Raw genomic sequence first — 17,668 nt, 5'->3', positions numbered from 1 at the left:
AATGTAGGTCATGGCATCAGAACAGGCTGGTGGCAACGGTTACAAATGGGGTTGGGTGGGCACTTGAAGCTTGTCCAAGGTCCCCCACTATCAATAACGATGCGCTTGCTCCAATAAAACTTGTGTGCCGGGCAGCTGCCTAGTTTGCCTAAATTGTGACTCTGCCCAAGAGATATCCTTAGAACAAGTGTCCCTGATACAGATACATTTATTATTTGCAAGGTTATAGTATGTTTTTGGTATCTTCTTACTTTTTTGATGAATGTAGTGCTGATTGCCTCAGCTAAAGATGAAGTCTCTGTTACTACTTCTAAAGTACTTACTAGCGCAACCAGAATGAAATTGGCACTAGAACTTGATATATTGATGCAAACTGACTCCGACTTGAAAGGATGCAATTTGCATATTTTTTCTAGCAATGCTTCAGTTTGTGCTGCTTGGTTCATATTGCCTCTGGCTACGAATTACCAGTGCTAAAATACATCAGATTTATCAAAGAAGGGAAAAGTACAATACAAAGAAAGTGTTCCTTTTTTTTTCTTTGATTCATTTAACACTGTGTTTCACGCTAGTTTTGCACTATTCTGAACTGGTAGCTGGACTTTAACCTTTTCGAGGCCTATGGTAAGAATGATATATTTTTGGCTATCTACATTATAAGAATCTGCTACACATATGAGGAACATTAAGGCGCCTACTATTTGCTGATGAATTCAACTACTATTGGTGCTTTATATAAGGTCTGATATTTGCTGTGGTGAGTATATTCAGACCTTAGATTTAGTGTTTGAGGGCAAATGTATTTCAATCATACAGAAGCTTACAGAACAAAAGATAAAAAAAAAATCCTCACCAAAATGTTTCAAGCTGGACTGATTTGGAAGGTTGCCAAAGAGTTGTATTTCATACCATTTTCACTGTAACAATTATGTCTGAAGTTCCTTACTCTGTTGCCAACAAAACTGATTTGGGAAAAAAAAGTCCTGACAATTGCATCTATACCCTGGTAGCATAGGTGGGCCCAGTGACATATTCTGGCCTAGACCCCCTTCTGTCAAACCGGGGCAGATCATCCTCTGGGGCGATCAAGCCCCCAGTATACAGCTGCTTAACTGGCCCACTTACACTATGGAGGCTGTGTCCTCATAGTCTGCATCAGAAGGTGCTGCACGCCTTTAAGACTCGAAGCGGAGGGGTATTACATCATATCAAGGCCCTTACGGTATGGCGGTCCTTTTAAGGTAGTGTAGACTCCGACGAGGAGGGAACGGCCAGGAGGTGCTGCCTCAGGTCGGGCCTAGGGCAGCACAGAAGGCAAATGCATCGCTGTACTGTCCGTAATGCAAACCTGGCTAGTATCTAGTATTCCTGACCAAGTACAGGGCCATGCAATGGACAATACCGAGCCCTTTAATATTGTAAGCATGCAAGACCACAAATGTAACCTGGGGCTTGGTAGCGTCTTAGACTGGCTGTGGTTGTTCTGTCTTCTAGAGTTGCTACTTTGGCTGGTAACACAATGTAGCGTATCAAAATTGTATTAAGAGTCTTTAGTCATAGTTGATACATTTCACTGGGTCAACATTGAAAAAACGTATTGTTGTTTTAGAACATTTTTTAAAATGTCCGCTAGACGTTTTTTGTACTTGACGAGCCCATGTTCTCTTTAAAAACAATTGAATACACACATTTATGTATTGCGTAAAATTCTAAACATTCTCAGCATTTTTATGTGCTTTTAAAGCAATATTTGTGAGAATACAGGAAAAGAAAATAGGAAACATTTTAGCTTGCATTGCAATCACTTTAATAAATCACGGTAAAGAAAGAAATACGACATAGTTATGAATCTCTTGAGTGTCATAACAATATGAAAAGTTACTGCGTAAATCAAAGTCACCCACTGGTATTTGGGAGAAAAAATGTATATATACATTTATTTCTGGTCCCCCCCCCTAGTTTTTATCCCAGTTTGCAGCACACAATCCATCTGGGCTTATATTCGAGACATATTTCCAACATCGATTGAGATATTGCACAAAATATAAGATTCAGCTTCTTTTTATCTTGGCATCAACAAAGCCAAATAATTGTCCAATTTACATACTGTATTTCAAGCTTGTCCAGTACTGGAAAACTTAACTCACCCGTTACTCACCCAATTTGCACTCCTGGGGCAAATCAGTTGCTGCAGCGGGCACTGGCTGGATATACCCAGCCATACTTATGTCATTTAGTCGCTGCTCATCTTAACAGTGCCAGGGCCACCTAGTCATACCCGTTGGGCCCTGATTACTTCTATTCTGCATCTTAGAACTAGGCTGTCCAGAAGGTGTTTACCCCGCATCTTGAACCTTTTTGTGCTTCTTCGGGCTTTTGTATACATGTTCATTTTCATGGAAAATGTGTTGGACACTGCCAAATGAGTTTTTGGCTGCAGTGTTACTGAGACATTTGGCTTGGCTTGTCCCAAGCCAAAAAGTTGCCAGCCCTTCGCTGGCAATCTGGTCCAACTTGCTTTTTCTTAAAAGCTATTTAACATACATAAAATACCTTTTAACAACATTTCTGCCCTCTACAGAAGGCAATTCTGCCATGTAATGAATATATTCATTCAAACGTACACAAAGAAACAAACCTTGAACTGCCCTTTCAATGAGGTAGGATTAGGGTTTCCATATGTCAACAACTCATCCTTCCATATGTCAAACTCAAATGCTTCCAAGGTAGACCCATAAATTCAAGAAAAAAAAAAACAACTTTTGCTGCATCCAAGCTGGAACATTTTGTGAGTTATCTCATTATAGAAGTCGCTGAAATTTTTCTTATTGTAAAATGTTTTCTATCAATGGTTCAAACTGTGCTTTACATCAAGCGATTTCTTTTGTTTCTTTGCGTACTCTGTCATTTAGATTGTATTTTCTCAAGCAGGAAGATGAAATAGAGACAGGAAAATGAAAACAAAGTAAAGAATTATTGCGGGGCTATTTGTCAAGTGGACTTTTAGCAGTTTGTAATAGTGTTAGAAAAAAAAAATGCAAGTACTCTTGTTTGTCATCTACGCCTATTGTAATAAATCTATATACAGAGTATCACATATTTGTTAAAATGAATCAGCCCTTTTACTTTCTCTGGTATGACAGCAAATGGATTATACTGAGAATAAAGTCATCTGTAATTATCATCTTTTATGTGTAAGAGTAAAGGCGGTATATGTCTATGTCAGGCAGTGTTCTAGAAGAGCGCTTCTCAAACCAGCCTACAAAAGCCACTGATAATCCTGGATTTAAGGATTATCCAATTACACTCATGTGAGGAGACTGATAAAGACAGAAATGTTCTTGGGTGGTTCTTGGGAATAGGTTACAGAACAGGATGTTATGGGAATATCTGCATCTTTTGTGTTCAGTTCCGCCTAATTGTTTCTACATATAGAATAATGGAAGGTTTTGCTTCTGCTTGACAGCGATGAATAAAATGTACATTATTAGGATCCGATAACTGACAGATAACTGGGGTTAGGTCATCATACCTCTTATTAATTCTTATTGTCCCAGTTTGACCCATCTGACAAATGTCACGTGTATGCAGAACAATGTCGTAGAAGCATGGTTCCTTATTATCCATGCATTTCTGATGTCCAAGTGAATTTGAAGCTAGGATAAATTAGGATTCAATCCATATTGATTCTAATACCCCATGTAGTGTTATGTTTCACTCTAAGAACTGTACACCCTGAATGCAAATGTATAAGTTGTCGATGAATACATATGGAGTGAGGAATCTTTAGCAACATAGACAGTTAAGACCCAATCGGACCATCTAACATTGGAATGTTTCTGCTGTAGACTTAGAGCTTAATCAGTCCTTGGTCTTTTCTTATATTAAGTATAACCATATACCTATCCCATGTATGTTTTAATTCCTTCACTATACTGACCTCTACCACTTTTTCTGGGAGGCAGTTCCGCTTACCTACCAGCCTCTCGGTAAAGTGGCACCCACTTTGTTCACCACATCATGTGCTGAAACCATAATACGATTTGCTAAAAAGCAAGTGGGATAAAATAATATGACGTAATGTCCTATTTCAAATACATAACAGACCAACGGAGTATTATGCAAATCCATAACAAAATGGCCAATAAAATATTACTTTTTTTTTTTAACCAAAACAACGGGGGGAAAAAAGAACTAAATAGACTCATGCATCCAAACTGTGGATTTTTTGCATGTTTCTTTTCACGAAGCCAAATGCTAATTATGTGAGAATACGTTAATGTAACCCACAAGTTCCTATCACTTGTAGAAGATTTTGTTAACATTTCCATGGTAAAAAATGCTGTTGCTTTTAGCACTTCTGTCAAGATCACACTCCAATTTCTGGATGCATCCTTGTTTTTTTTTTCTGTAAAGTGGAAACTTTTTACACTGAACAACTTTTTTTCTCCCCCTACAACTTTATTTTTTCCGAGATAAGCTTGTATAGCTTTCTATAACGCACTAAGCCCTGTTTAGAGCTTCATTACATTTTGCAATTAATTTGGTAATTTTATTTTGTGCCAATTAAATTCTCCTGCGAAATTGATGGCAGAAAGGGAATTAATATGGAACAAGGCATCAAAACTTCAGATTTTATTGGGTTTGAACTAAATTTGACCTACCTTTTTAACTTTCCTTGTCTGATCACTTACACGCTTAATAAACTCAGAAAGTAATGGCAAATTCTAAAAATTAGATAAAAAAGAATTAAAGTTAATTCATTCTAACATTTTTACATTTTATATTAGGTGCTGTGATTTTTGTTAATATCAGATTTGTTTCCCTCGATTTAATTTTGCAATAAATATATGCTCTCGGGTTTCTGCTGGACATTGTATATGGTTTGAATAAGATGCCATGGAGAAGCTACTTGACGTCCCCAACATAGTGTCCCAGGCCAATAACTGGCCATATAAAGTACATTGGGCAAGTCAAACTAAGTGACCCAGTGCACACTTAAGGTGCACTATCCATTCATATTGAAAACACAGTTACCAAAAGGGAGTGCACATAAAACCTTATTAATATAACATAGCTCCCAAGTGTCCTGTTTTCTGCAGGAAAGTCCAATTTTCAGGCACTCTACTGCCAAACTGCCCCTCGGTCTTGTTTTGGCAAGCATCACAAGTCCACTGAGCTGTACAATTGTGCAAGGTCTGTGGTTTTGTAGCACAGACTTAAATCACAGCTTCCATGTGGTCCTCATGGGATGCTTTGAAGCAGATTGCTACAATATTATATAATATGCTGTTGTTCTGCTTCAGAACATCTCAAGGTGTCTGGATAGGTGAATAGTCCTCCCCTGTCCCCTCTTCAAGAAATGTGACCTGAAATGTTAGGGGGTATGGGGTAAAGACCTAGTCATCGCATATGTGCACCTTGATGGCATGTGAAACACAGAACAAAGTTTGAGTTAGTGATCCAGATCCATTAAAAGGAACAACAAGGAACAATTACCTTCCCTTCTGCTATATTTTTTGGTCGATTTTGCTGTTATCAGCCCTTTAAATCCATCAAGGCTACCCTGGTCATATATAAATGACACAGCAAGGTGGATAATCATCAGATACAAATGTGCATTATTTCTGGAAGCGCATCTCTTTGAAAATCGTGACTTTGTCCAAAAACGTAGCCGAATGTGACTTGCATATAAATTCTGCCGTCTCCGCAATTTTATAATTATTATTTTGTTTACTAAATACATTGCTAAATCACTTTTGAACTTAATAATTTATGTTGAAAAGTCTAATTAAAGCTTATACATATTCATTGGAAGATACTTTATCCTGCAATATTTTTATGACTCATTCCTTGTGCAGTTTCTTTAAAGATGTACTCTTATACCTGCGTATCCAGGAAACATGGATGCTGTCTCTCCAGGAGAGTTAAAGTTTGAGTCCTATCATACATTTGGAGGGGTAGTGTAAGCCCCAAAAACATGGCGGGGCAGGATTATCCCCATACTTATTGGTGAGAGCTCTCTGGGTCTGACTCGCAGTTTCTTCTTTCTCTGGATAGAGGGCCTGCTCCCTGTTACTTTCCACTCCCCACCAACTACAGTCTGTTTGTGGCTAGCCCCGCCCCGTACACACTGCAAACCCTGCCCCAACATGTCACTGGCCACACCCCTTCATAAAGCCACACCCCCACCAGAGGGAGACCTCTGAGTAACCTATCCTGGAACGTTCGAATATACAAGGCCATCACCTGCAGAGGACTTCTCCATTTCACTGACCTTTTTGTGACCTTGTGTCGTCGACCACTTAACAGTAGAGTTTGGGGATTTCTTGATTTAGATGTTGTGAATGTATCTTTTATTAGTCTCAGTGGAAATATAGTCTGCATTGTGAACTTTTATTTCTGTGAATTCTATCTGGGGAAAAACTTGGTAGACTTGTGCATTTGGATTCGAACTTTAAATGTTAATGAAATTTGCCCATTTCATCAATCCATACGAATGTCCGAAAACAAGGAAGGAACCCAAGAAAACAAATGAAAACAAAGCAGAGAGCTCCGTATTTTCGTTTGCAATTTCCCGTAGCTCTGCTTCTTCTCTCCCCTCTTCTTGTTCTTCTATCTTCTTTCGTTGTCCACTTCTTTCTATGTCATCTTCTCCGTGAACAGGGCATCTTGGGGCACTAGCACAAAAGTTGGAGCATTAGGCCACACCCTCCCCCCCGATTGAAAGAACAAGGGAGAGGCTGTCCCAGTGGCTCCACCCCTTTTACGGAAGTACTACGAGGGGCTGGAATAATGGCGATGGAAGAGAAAGAGAGGTGCAGAGCACAGTGAACAGAGTGTGAGCGTGAGAGTGTGTGAGAGAGAGAGTGAGAAAGTTAATGAGTGACAACACATTTTATTTCCAAACGTAAAAAGCCTTCCAAATTTCATCCAAAACGAAAGGCCAGAAAAGAAACAAAAAATTTGTCAGAATCGTTTTTTGGTCCATTTACACAAGTCTAAAACTTGGTATATATACATTTCTGTATACATGCAGTAAAAGTGTAAAAATGTATATTTCATTCAATTATTCTTTACCCTTTCATGCCGAACAAGACCTTTGCATGCCTGCCATTAGGATTTCCAGTGTGACATTAAGAATTACACAACCATCCGTGGAATACATCATTTTCCCCTAGCCTAACCTCATGGATGATGATCTTTATTTAAAATGCCAATATTCAATTTACCTTCAATCATCTCATACTGTTATACATGATCACCGCTCAATGACTCTTATATCTAAGTCATAAGTCAGACAGAATTACGATACATGCATGGTACGTGGCACCAAGATCCAAGCTGAAATATATCAAGGGAAACTGCGGACCCCTCACTGTTTGCCATTGCTTTACTAACTTAGCATGTTCTTTGGGAGACTCAGTAGAAGTAGGGGATATTAGAGGCTTAATAGTAAATATATACGCGTGAAAAATACGGTTTATGGAGACTCATATTTAACTCTGAAAACTGACTGATATATTAATTAATTTCCCTAGCTGTCTACAATTGTGATTTACTTTAAGAATTATAATTATATGATCCAGAATATGATGTAAGAACTAGTGCTATGTCTGTCGCCCTTTGCTGTTTCAGGCTTAGATCCTTCTTGACATATTTATTTTTTGTTTGGGAAGAACACACATTTTTTTTTTTTACCCTAACACAGCATGGAGTAATAAATTCCAAAAGCAGACAATATTGATTCCTAAATCATACTAGGGAAAGCAGAATATTTTGTTAAGCCAAGATAAGTATTATTTGTTAGCATTTAGAATATCTAAAATAAAACATTGCCACTTCCGTTGAATACAAAATGTGCAGATTTCATTATTCACAGGGGAAAAAAGTTAGTTTTTTTTGTAAAATCCAATAATCCGCTGATGGGATTTTAAATTGTAGTTGTGGTGGTTGTATATGAAAAATGATGTCGAAAGGAGGAATATGAAGATAAAATCCAAGATCTAAGGTCACATGCACATATTGACTTGTCAAGGTGATCTAAACCAAGCAATGGACTTTTTATTAACTTAGGAATTGTGATGTTCAATAAATTGATGTTCTTCTAGCTGTAGTTATTGCAAAATATATAAATAATGTCTAAACTTGTAACTCAGCCATATCATCTCAGCATGTATTTTGGCAAATGCATCTAATATGAACCAGAGACATTCATTCATTTCAAATTATGATTACTTTGGTATATAGCTTCATGCAGTTTTATAAAATATTCGTGTATCATGAAATTGTAGCTGCAAAACAGAAGAATGATGGAAATCTGACACCATAGGGAATTAGTACAATTAAGAGGTAAATAACATCAAATCTTAAGCATTGTAAACAACAATAGAAATATTTATTTTTATTAACTACTCAGGCATTCTATGATCTTAAAACCTCTACCAATAAAAATATTTAGTGCAATTTAAAAATAGTATTTTTGTCCCAGTTAATAGAAAAAAATGAAAATAATTGTGGCTGATTTACGTAGGTTAAAAAAAGAACTGCTCTTCTGACAACTTTTTAATCTTTTTTTTTTTAATTAAAATTCTTTACAAATATGTGCCTTTACATCTGTGTATAACAGGGATAAACCTTATGGAGGGCAAACAGATAAATAGCTATGATGTGAGTGCTAAGCATTCGGAAAGTGACTATGTCAATATGTCAAGAAGTAAGACAGGGTTGGTTAGGAGGTCAACAGCAGGTACAGAAATGCCTTTGGCTACATCTCAGGCTGGCATAGCATACTGGGAGTAGTCCAAAGCAGCTGGACTGCCATATGCTCCATATCCCCTGTGATCTGTATGAAGTACTTAGAAGCTGCAGGTACAGGATAAGCAATGATAATTACCCTCACCTAGCTTACACGGTGCATTTGCACATCAAAGGACCTTATTGCTTTTTTTTCTTTCTTTGTTTTTTTTTTTCCTTTTTTTTTGCTGTAATGTCCAAGGTTATGGTTAAGGATAACTTTAAATTGCTATTTTCTTTCACACTTTCACAGATAACTATATAGTTTCCATGTTCAAACTAGAAACATAGAATTTCATGGCAGAAAAGAACCATTTGGCCCATCTAGTCTGCCTGTTTTTCGTGCTGTAAAGGCTCAAATCTTATTTAGTCCTTGGTCTCATCGTATCATTTCTGCTGATAATCCACTTTTCTACCGCCCTCTCTTACTTTATAAGAAACCTAGGGCTAACCTGAAGGATTGCATCCCACGGACGTGAGATGCTCTAGAGCTCTCCCTGCTGGTAGCTATAATTCATATGATGACTGGGTCAAAAGGCTGTAGGTTATTGGTGTCGGAGTCCACAGTAGCTTGGATTCCATTGAGGATTTGCAACTTTCTAGGGAGACCCAAATACTTAATAACTCCTATCATTTGTTACCTATAAAACAGAATAAAAGTCACCGCAGGCCCCTTTGCCGTACACTATAAAATCCAGTCAGCCTATACTGTGTTTATTCCCCAGAGCTATGAGCTATGAATTCACCGGCAATCGGTTGCACAAACCTCCAGCAGTTAGTGGGTTAATGCTGCTCATAACCTTCACATGGTTCTATATATTGCTTTATATTATAGCCACAGGGTGCTTAGCTTAACATGAACATGCTCTTTAGGCATGAAATGAGGTTTGTGCCAAGAATTGTAAAAACGGCCTATTATTATTCAATTTTCCGCATTCAGATGTAAAACTAGCACAGATATGCATGGATTTATGTCATGAATGAGGCAATTTTGTAATTTCCGTAAACACCAAAAGCTGAAGATTGCACATTAGGGGTCTACACAACCGTTCAACATAAAGTACAAATGAAGAACATATGTTATATTTGACATATTTAGATTTGCTTTTATGCTCAGCTATCATCACTGGTAATAATACATAATAACGTTGTAAATAAAATATAGACTATACTCATGTAAGTTAACTAAGATGATACTTCAAATTAATCATAGTAGTTCTTCGGCCAAAAACAAGGGAAATGTAGTATTTCAGTTTGTAAATCTTTTTTTTAAGGGCTCAGTACCACGTTTTACATCATTGTATCTCCCCTGTATCTAAGCACACTTTGAAGCAAGTATATTGGGCTGGATTCAGTTCCAGAGGGATTTCTATTCCGTTGCTTGTGATAGATTTATCTTGGTCATAGGATCCCGCCTAACACGTCTTGCATTTATTGTACATGGGTTTATTCACTAAAGCATGACAGGAAAATTCTTTGTTTGACTTAAGTGAATTTCTTATGCAGTTTGAAGGGCCATCCCTGGCGAGTTTCTGCTGTAGGGTTAAGTTGCCCCATGCACTGTGCGTACTTCCATTGTGATACGTTCAGGACCGCTTATTGATTTAATTACACATTTTGCAGGGCCAGTGTTCACTGCAGTTGATCCTTCATAATGTACAATTGAGCCAATGAGGCTTATTCACTAAAAGGACAGTTGTTAGGCGATTTTGCTGGAGAGTTACGGTTTCAGACCCCCTCGCTTCATTATTCATTACAAAGGGCCAACACAGGCAAGGTTCTCAGGCGTGAAGGACTTAGCTGGTCTGTGGAATGTATAATTCAAAGGGTGAGGGTATATATGTATGTTCTAATATCCAAAACATAACCTAAACCTGTAAAATAAATAATAATAATAATAATAATAATAATAATAATACATTCTTCCATTTAGTTCTATATATATATCAAGAAGAATAAAAAAAACACCTTTAGAGTATATTTATGATGCGCTGCCGTTTATTAATAACAACCTAATGTTTTTTTATCAACATTTCTATTCTTTTACCTAATAAATTATTGAATATACTTTAGAATGATTTGCCGCAAAGGATAAATAAGAATACAATATTATGTGTACAAATATATTTTAAAGGGTTTACATAACCTGTTCCATACATAGAGTAAACATGTTGAAAGAGCTCTACGATTAATTATTTTTATTTATTTTTTTACATATCGGCTAATGAAGGGTTTGGTAGGTGCAGAGCAGCTGTGATAGCAGACTGTCTCTTCATTTATTGATGACATCCTCCAGGGGAAACTATGTCTAGAATCGAAAAGCAACAACGGTAAACTGGTGGAAAACAAGACGGTTTGAGTATAAACATACAAGGATTTACATATTACTTATAGTTGTAAATATTTGTAAGGATGAATTGGCTCAATATTTTTTTATCAACTGTACTAAAACAATAAATCTAAAAATGTGGACACTTTTTTAAGTGTGCAGAATTTCAGTCAGTTGTAGTCCAATTATTCTTTTTTATATAATATTTTGCCTTTTTTACCATCTGTGTTTTCGGACAGAAGCATACCTGGCCAGTCTACTTTAACTTGTTTGTCAGCAAAATGTAAAATATATATGTTCCTAAAAAATATATATATACAAATATGTCTATATGGCAACCCTACTGATAAGTGACTAATAAGTAAGTGCTTAAAGGTAAAATATGTAGGTTCTCATAGCTGGGAACTTCTATGTTCTGGCTGCGCTCTTTGGGGGTGGGGGTTGTCCGCGGGGCTATATGAGTAGGCGGGACTTGTGTGATTGACTGGGGCTAGGCACTGGGTGTGGTTAGTAGTGTAAACAAATTTGTATGGGGTGGGAGGGATATCTCCCACAACCTGGAGATTAAGCGCTGTGACCTGTAGAAAGGAAGAAGCGGCTGTGAGGGCCAGTGATTGGTTGACATATATCAACGAGGAACTTAGTTGTGAGAAAACTTCAAGCTCCTCCTGGGAACACCTCTTAAGTGTCCTGGGTTTTATTGGGCTCTGTCCTATTTTCCCATGTAGCTACCCCAGTAGAGATTGTGGGCCAGTTGGGGAGATCCTTTGATTTCCCCAGCTGGGCCAAGGAACTGTAAAATGGATGGAGGCCTGCCCTGTTGCTTCCCCCCAATACAGTTGTTCTGATACGTTGAGGTATATACTCCTGGGTAACATCACCATCATCCCTTCGCCCGGAGATTCAGGGAGAAACGCCGGTTCTCCGGGTCGCAACCTGAATCCTCCTGGTTTCAAGAGCAGGGCCCTGACATGCCCTGCTCCCCTTCACTTCCTCCTTAAATGGGGGTGTTCCCCACAACATTAGCAGGAACGACCACTGAGGTCAGTGAGTAGTCCTGGCCGCATCCTGCAAGAGGGCTCCGGATAGCCGGAGCCTAAAAGGTCCCAGGTATGATTGTTCATGTAACATCATATGGAAATGAGACTTGTGGCGCCGACAAATAAAAAGCTATTCTTCTCATATTCAACACATTTTCTTTCAGAATTGCTGTGTATGTACCATGTAACCAGGATGCCATTGAGTGTATGTAATCATTTTAATTAACTGTTACCTCCCTCATTAATTAAGCAATCAGCTGCTAAATGAAAGCACATATGTACTTTTAGTGTTTTCTTCCTGCAAAAGATCTGTGATTAGCATTTCTTTTATTTTTTTAATAATGACGTTATAGTTATGTGTCATTAAGTACATTTAGAAAAAACAAAGACACCTCTGTAATGAAATATGCTGCTGCCACCACACTTTCCTCAATGGTGTCACAAGAATTCTGCTTGGCTTTGCACCTGTAATTCTCACAGGAAAGTTACAAACAGTGCTGTGAAGAAATTAAAACAATTAGCTGAGGAAAGTGAAAATTCTGTAAATTAAACTTTTCCCCAACAAAGCTTAATAAAGTGAGTCGTGCTAAATCGAATAGATTGAAGATGCAAATGTATTTCGTATGACGTGGATTTTGCAGAGATGGCTGGGAAAATTGTACATCTTCCGTTATTTTTTTTTACATTTTTGTAATATTGATGACATGCCATATTTTAAGGGACACTCTATCCGTTATATACATTTCGATGTATTTTTGATTTTGATTGATATGGTCATTTTAAATTTCTATGTGCTACGGAGGCAGCAAAGTATTTACCTTGGACACCGCCCTGTGCCTGACTCCCAGTGCCCCCACACTCCTCACTTCGGATGTGTTCGTGTATGATGTCATATCCCCGGGCTCCCTGCCTTAAATGCGATCAGCTCCTTGTAATGCATTCTGTAGAAGCTTTGTCGACTCAGGTCAGTTGGGGTGATCAACCCATTGAGCAGCGGCACAGCAAAGGGGCTTTGTGCCAGGGGGGCTACCACCGCTCTGCTCCTGCTGCCCTAGGCCTGGTCGGCTTAGGCTGGAGAATTTTGGATTATAGTAGTAGTCCTTAGGCACTGAATTGAAATGTGGCAAGCTTGTACGTATTGGACATATGCTTACCGATGGTATGTTTTTTTGTTAAGAAGACTCTATTTTCCCCAATCTCTCCATTTCATAGTTATCTATGCATAATATATGGATATTTATTTTTCTAAAAAGCATACCTTATGTGTATATCAGCTGACAGTAGTGATCCTTACTTTGTGCTACTTCCCATTAAGTGATTCCTTCCCTTTCATTTTGTTATTCCTCCATTTTGGATGATGCCATTCTGGTTGCCATTGTAAGGGTGGTGTGAGCCGAAGACGTCGGGACAGGGAATCGTTATGCTAGTTTTGCTACCGCTAAATATTATGACTGGATATTTAATATTTCATCTTGTTCACAGTGGGAATATAAAACAATATATATATATACTAAATTAAACAAAATGTTTAACATCATAGTATGGCTCTACTTACAACATCGCATCTGTTTTTATTTTCAGCCTGACGTGTAGTTACCTTAAGGCAACAATTTGTGTTTTCATGTAACATTATATTATTATGGAAGATAACAGCTAGGATGTATTAGCATTTGTTTCTGTTATGTGACAATATGTGAATGAATAATGTACTTCAGGCGAAATGGAAATTTCTACATAGAAACTCATATAAATAGCTGAAAATATGGGAAAACCAGGGGGAATCCAAAATGAAACTATAAGCTGACAAATCTGCATTTTATTAAAGACGGTATTCTAGAATCGATCATAGGACATTTATGTTACTATTATAGCATTAATTCATCTTGACCCTCAGTGCAAAAGATTGATTTAAAGTACCATAAGTATATATAGAACAACACGTGTGTCCAATGTTGAATTAAAGAAACCGTTTAGTGTCCCTGACAGCCCCAGTAAAGAAGAATGCATATTAAAGTACCATAAAAGAACTTTAATGTGTATTGCTTAAAAAAGCACTTACCTGAGTTGGAAACTGCAGCTCTGCAGCTGACCTCTTCCTCTCTGGTCTGACAATTATTGCCACTGATTGGCTGCTTAAAGCAGCCAGTCAGTGGCGGGAAAGTTCTCTCATTGAAATCAGTGCTTTCTGCAAATTGGGACAGTGATCTTGGTAGCCTGGACCATTTGACACGCTAGCGTTGCAGCTGACTAACAATAAGTACAAAACATGCAAGGAGATGTGTTCAGAAAAGTAAAGGGCAAATTTATGTGGGGGGATTCGGCAGAATAACCCCTTGCACTTGAAAGGGACACTCCACTGAAATTTAGGGGGACCTCTTAGTTCTCATATGCATTAAAGTGCATGTGATAGCTGAAGTGTCCTGATAACACCAAAATATAACGTACGGATATAACATAATTTTCGTAATCCAGTTTAGCATTTAATGCAATATCTTTGTTCAGATCCCGGGATTGAATTTGCTTTGGGGCAGGTGCCATGCCTACTTACCACCTGTCTCTCTCAGTGGCAATTTAATAAGCGTTATGAAACTATACAATATCCCTTTTTTTTGAGGGGGTAGTACAATATAAAATATATAGCACTGGTTACTTTACCACTCCCCCATTTTGTAGGGGGCTCCCTATGTCTATGAATGGGGGGGCTCCCTTTAAAATGATGCACCTAGGTGCCAGTGATGTCAGTTTCACCCCCTCTTACCATCGCTTCGCTCCCGGCTCTTAATACGTTAAACACCCAATAAACATTTCAGTTGCAAATCACTAAACAAATTCATTAACCAGCTAAAGCGACTTGGCTTGATCCTAATTCTTTTCCTGCCAACTCTTATGTCAAGTGTCAAGCTAATTTATCAATCAACTTCACTATCCCTTTCACAAATATGTTGATATAGCCCGCTAAAGAATGACTTTAGTTAGAAAACTCCTGGAATACAAATGCATAATGAATGCTGTTTATAGAAGGCAGATTGATGGCTCTGAGATATTCGGCTACCAGTCACAATCCCAAGATTAATTCTAAGGGAATAGATTTATTAATTAAACATGCAAACAACACAATTTTTTGTAACCGATACTATTACCGCCATATAAAGCCTAATCTTTTCACTGTGTGCTCTATTCAATGTGAAATGACATTAAATTGTTTGTCCTGCTTTCTAAAGACCCAACGTTAACTCAAAGCTATAATGATATTAGACGTCTACAGAAGAGCAACTTTATTAAACGTGGCAGCGTTATCAGGGAAAGTGAAATGAACAGAAATTTCACATTTTTGCTTGTATAATGCAATAAATCAAATCAGATTTTTGTCCTGCATATTTATTTTACATTGCAAAACCACACAGGCCACGCCAAGTATTATGTAATACACTGAGCATTTTTATTTTTTTGTTTAATTCCTTAAAGCGCCATATATATTGTATTCATATGTCTGGAATTAAATATTCTATTGTTTATTATTATTATTTAATTTTTCATAATATATTAATAATATTAATTTGTGTTAATATTAATATGCAGCGTATCATATAGGGATGCTTTTTTTGTTTAAGATTTTTGACTATACCTCTCAAATGTCCCTATTTAGATATTTTTGGATATAAATCCCTCTGCTCCCCCTCCTTCTCCAGATGTCACACTTATACATCCCTAACAGTAGAAATAGCGAGAACTGGATTTATAAAAACTATATTAAAAAATATTATTCTTCTTACAAACATGTTCCTTTTGTTATGGAAATATCTCTAAAATAAGTCTTGGTAAGGCTTCATTCCTTAGTAATTATTGTAACAACATTCTGTAAGACAAAACTCTAATTACGGTTAAAAGTTGCGCAGTGCATTATATGAACAAACTACCATATGCTTTTACAAGTGTATCCGGAGTGTCAAAGTGGATCTACAAGTTCCCAAAACTGCAATTCACATTTTCCTCCGACTTACTTCTTTGTAATGATGTTTGCAGGATTAAAATAAAGGGGGTTAGTTCAGAACAGGAAAAGAGTAATTAAGGGTTAACAAGCAAATGTAGCTTTTTTGATTTAAAAAATGGTCCCTAAATATTTATTCAAATAACTCCAAAAGAATTCAACTGGATTCAATTAAAAAAGAGACAGCACCAGCTATACCAAAATAAATGTGATAATGTGATAATGCGAGGATGTGACAAATCTCTGTGATCTATCTGCTTTTTTATTGCTACAGTCATCCAGTGCATAGAAACTTTTTAACTGTAGGCAAAAAGTGTACCTGTGAATCCAGTACAATAAATTATTTATCTATTTTTTATTGTCTGTTTAGGATTTTTGCCATATTGTGTGTATCTGAACAATTTATCTTGTTTAATATCACACAGTCTCCACTCAGCATCAACACATAACCAATAGACTTGTGCACATAGACTAAAAACAATTTAAACACATTTTTAGTTTAAGGGTTTTTCACTTCGGAAACAGAATTGTTGTCACTCAACATTCACGCTCTCGCACCCTGACTTTCTCACAGTCTCTCAATGTCTCCCTACCCTCTCCGACAACTGTTCCTGTGTCCCTATCAACCAATATTAATAGAATAGAGTGAAAACAGTGTTAAAACAATAAATTGGACCCAAAAAACAATTAGAAGATAATGAACTTAGTTTTTCAATGCTGGATATGATATTTATCACAAGTCACTGAATAGGAATTAATGCATTAATTGCAAAAAACATTATAAAACTCACTATCACTTTAAATGGTTCATATATAATGGGATATATAAAACAATTCATTAATAACTATGTAATATTTACACTGTATAGGCTACTCAAGTTGCAGCTTGATATTGGCTAAGTTCCTGTGACGTATAAAGTAATAATCGGGGCTGAGAATGTGTTGCTGTGATTCACAGTATTTTTTTCCGTATATTGCCACCATTAAAATTTGCGACTGGGTTACAGAGTCTTTACTTTTCCTGTTATCCTTCATGCAAATAATTGCCAGGAAACACTTTCCACATTGAGATTTATTGCTTAATTATTTCACACTATAATAAAGTGAACTCAGGGCAGACTTACACAGTATATTTTATCTAGAGGTGTCTATAGTTTATAGCCGTAGATTATGGAGCCATTTAAAAAAATATATATAAATAACTATATGTCAAAATCATTTCTTCTGTAGTAAATGAAATAGTGGAAATACTTGCTAGAACTCAAAATATACTTCCTGTTTTTGACTTAACAAAAACATTCTTCATAGGTCTTTGTATTATTGTACAAGGGAAGTATAAATAAGCTTAAACACTTAGTAACATTATAATGCATAGTAAAGCCTGAGTCTAATTTCTAATTTGTTTCTAGTTTTTAGTAGATCCACCATTGTCCTTGTGCAAACCCTTATTTTACATGATGAAAAATATCCCATAGCTGCCAACAGTCTCAAAACTGGTAGGACAGTCCGGTCTTG

The 17,668-nt window shown here is 37.1% G+C and overlaps 1 protein-coding gene and 1 long non-coding RNA gene across 7 annotated transcripts in view; both read left to right on the top strand.

Annotated features, from left to right (window-relative positions):
* NRXN1 (neurexin 1) overlaps positions 1-17,668 on the top strand; it is a 632,749-nt gene that overhangs the window by 516,619 nt on the left and 98,462 nt on the right. The window lies entirely within an intron of this gene.
* LOC128483460 (uncharacterized) lies at positions 3,404-4,138 on the top strand. The gene is made up of 2 exons (XR_008351071.1): positions 3,404-3,600; positions 3,657-4,138. It is a non-coding gene; the product is annotated as an uncharacterized LOC128483460 (long non-coding RNA).

Source organism: Spea bombifrons, chromosome 3 (genome assembly GCF_027358695.1).
Source record: "Spea bombifrons isolate aSpeBom1 chromosome 3, aSpeBom1.2.pri, whole genome shotgun sequence".
NCBI classification, from domain to species: domain Eukaryota; kingdom Metazoa; phylum Chordata; class Amphibia; order Anura; family Pelobatidae; genus Spea; species Spea bombifrons.
This window is presented reverse-complemented; position numbering and strand designations above follow the sequence as displayed.